This window comes from Drosophila willistoni, unplaced genomic scaffold, assembly GCF_018902025.1.
Source record: "Drosophila willistoni isolate 14030-0811.24 unplaced genomic scaffold, UCI_dwil_1.1 Seg720, whole genome shotgun sequence".
Lineage (NCBI taxonomy): Eukaryota > Metazoa > Arthropoda > Insecta > Diptera > Drosophilidae > Drosophila > Drosophila willistoni.
In genome coordinates this window covers 252,515-255,914 of record NW_025814629.1, presented here as the reverse complement: position 1 = coordinate 255,914, position 3,400 = coordinate 252,515, and the positions used below count along the sequence as shown (strand labels likewise).

The window sequence follows — 3,400 nt, the reverse complement described above, 5'->3', positions numbered from 1 at the left end:
TCTTAATTTGTTGCTCGACCTCTTGCAGCGTCACTGGATTTGCTGGTAAAGACATCTGAAACGGGATTTCTTGACTCTTCTCTACAGCCGCTCGCGTCTCTGCAGATGTAAAGTTAAAAGGCTTAAATCTTTCCTCTAGACTGTCTGCAAATACTTCAGCTTTCTGCTGACTGGAGTAACACCATCCTCCTGCTGGATCTTTGATTGGAATTTTCGGGATAACAACTCGCTTAAAGCGGCTCGTAAGCTTCCAAAGAGTATAGTTAAAGGATGCATCTGGCCCAGCAGCTTCTAAGATGTCATCTATATTTCTCTGTTTGATTTTCGCGAGAACCTTTCGCAAACGGTTTGACAATCTTGTGTAGATCTGATGGAAGCTATCATCACCGGTTCTCGCATATTCCTTTCTTACTCGTCTTTTCAGGCGTAAGAGCGCATCAGCACTTGCCGGGAGAGAAGCGTTTCGTTGTCTTGGTGGGCATGGATTGGGTGGTGTAGCATTGGAAGCAGCGCATTTTATGTTTCTCATGAACATTGAGAGAGACTGCATCTTCTATGTCATCTGGGCTGTTGATGTCAATGTTAACCCTCTAAGACTACTTTCTAAAGTAAAAGCAGAAGTTAATTCGAATAATTTTTTTTTAAGTAAATAGGGGCTGCTGAGCTTAAATATGAACTCAGAAAAAATATAGAAGCTTTCGTTTACCTGGAAGGTGAGAAAACATAAATAAGTGCCTCAAGGCATGCTTGGGGCTTTGAGGGTAAAAAAGTAGTTTCCAAATAAATTGAATTTTTTTTTTAATTTTTGTTTTATTTTATTTGATTAAATAATTTTTTTGTTGCTATGATACTCAGCAAAACAATTTTTGTTGGCCGAGCAGCATAAATGCAGGTTGCATTTTGTGCAAATGCACTGCGTTTGGGAAGTTTTGCAGTGCTTGCAACTTCTTTTTCCCGTAATGCGATCCAACCACTCTGGAAAATGATTGAAATGGTCAAACCTCAAGTCCTTTATTGGGTGATTTGATTTTTGGCCTTGTTTGAGTTGTGACTGCAATGGATGCCGAGAAATTGGCGACAGCAAAGTCTGTGATGGCGACCGACTTGATCGCGCAGACAAAGATGAAGATGGTGAAGGTAAATTGTTCTTCATGAGTGGACGACCTGGCAAGTTTTTTGACTGGTAGCCCACTAGACCCGCAGCAATAGATTCGCGGAAATCCGGAAGTTCAATGAATTTCTCGCTGCTCATGGTTTCCTTTTGGATTCGTCTATATAGGATGTAGGCGTTTGTTGTTGCCATATCTACTAAATGGTAGAAAATTCGGGTTGCAGCATCGTGAGTTTTACTTCTTATATGGTATCGTCCCATAAGCCCATCCATCAGATCCACGCCTCCCATATGAGCGTTATATTCCCGTATAACTTGTGGGCAGTCAATTTCTACATTGTGCTTTGACTTTCTGTCGTAACGAGCTGCCTTTGGTGTTCCTCCTTGAGTATTTGAACTTATAAACGGCTTAACGCCCACATAGGTCGATAATAAGCGAACCGCCTTGTTGTCTTTCCACAGTACGTTACTACCATCCACTCCATATGAGGAACCCATGTACTCAACTGAAAAACCTCTTGGCTTTTCCTTGATGGCACTATCGTTTGGGAGCTTGCAGTTTGGTATCCGATTTACCCGAACCGTTCCCAAACTATAAATCCCTTTTGCCCGAAGGTATACCATCAAAGGCAGCGATGAGTAAAAATTGTCAAAATATATTATATGATGTTTGAAACTTTCAACAGTTTTCGTCAAGCGTACAACTATGTTGGCTGACGCACCGATATCAGGGTAACCAGGTAATTTCGCATTATCACCTGCGCCGCTATATACTTCAAATCGGTAGGCATATCCAAAAGAATCACATAGGACAAATAATTTAATACACCACTTGTGTGGTTTATTGGGCATGTATTGCCGCAAATGGTGCTTCATTTTTGTGCTGCACATTTGTTCGTCAACGCATAATCGAGCTTGCTTAGGCACGGAGTCAAATCTTTCATTCAAAATGTCAATAACTCTTCGCGTGCGAAATAGTGGATCGTAGCCAGGCTCACCCTTTTTGATTCGCTTACTCTCGTCACACAATGAGAAGTATTTCTTAATTGCTTCAAATTTGCTACGGGTTATACAGGTTTGTATGGGTGCAAATGCATTTTGCCCCCAGTAACTTTTCAAATTAGGGTAGCGATATATAGACATGTAAATTAAAATTCCTATATAGTGATGAATATCTTCCTTTGTTATCTTAAACTTGTTGGCAATATTGTCCTTTAAGGCTGCGCGCATTGTTTCCTTGACGATTATACTTATAATGTCCGAGTTTAAAAAATAACAAAATAGTTGAAACGGAGTTTTCAGATCAGTTATTTTGGATGGCAACGAAGAGTCGCCTTGAAAAGCAACATTGTTTATGTGCAATTGCATAGATTGCTGTCGCCACATAACTTTACTAGGTTCCTTTATAATTGATTCGATACCTATTCATAAATAAATTAATGAGTTGTATTACAAATCAAAGTAATGATTTGCTTACCAAGCCCATTAAAACCACCAGAAGACGGTAAAGATACAGGTGTTGCTCCTTCAATAACTGGCAATGGTGATCGAGGCCTCTTACGAGTTTTTCGGGAAGGCTCATGGCTCTGCACAGTATTTCATTGTTTTCAATATTACTGCACATTAAGGATACAGTAGAGACATCTACTAATGCAGTGTTAAGTGCCTCTGCCACGTCTTCATCCTCGTCGTCACTCGAAATACTCGACATGTCCACATCCGACGGGACTGATTCGAACAACTCCAGCAGTTGTTCATCCGTCAAATCAGACCATTTATAGCGAGCTCTCAAAGCCATTATTCAATCTCTATTAAAAAAATTCAACAATAAATAAAAATCACACACAAATTACCTCAAGGCAGTTATCACTTTTACGATGCTACAAAGCAGAACTTTAACATATTCGCACATATTAAACTTTATTTAAATAGCACATTAACTTACCTTTCACAAAAAAAAATATTGAGTTCAATTGGTTGTATAAATTCACTTTTATCAACACAGCAAAAGACAATGTGCAGAAGCTGAAATTTTTGGCGCGAAGTAACACATGATTCGATAATATGTTTATCAAAAGCATCGATAAAAGTTTCCGAGCGCTTTACAACATTGGCAGTGCTTTTTGGTAGTTATTTTTAAAAGTTCAACAATTTTTAAATTAAGTAAAAGCTCTTAGTTATTTTTTTAAAAATAAAAATAAAATACGTGCCTTGAGGCATTCTTACGTCCTAGAGGGTTAAGGTTAATTTTGCGTTCCAACTCATCTTTAAATGCTTCAAGGCATGCAC

General features: G+C 38.9%; 1 long non-coding RNA gene across 1 annotated transcript; it reads right to left on the bottom strand.

The window, feature by feature from the left end:
- Positions 1–2,449: 2,449 nt before the first annotated feature.
- LOC124461901 lies at positions 2,450–2,690 on the bottom strand. The gene is made up of 2 exons (XR_006955303.1): positions 2,589–2,690; positions 2,450–2,532 (listed from the first exon to the last, which is right to left on the bottom strand). It is a non-coding gene; the product is annotated as an uncharacterized LOC124461901 (long non-coding RNA).
- Positions 2,691–3,400: the final 710 nt, after the last annotated feature.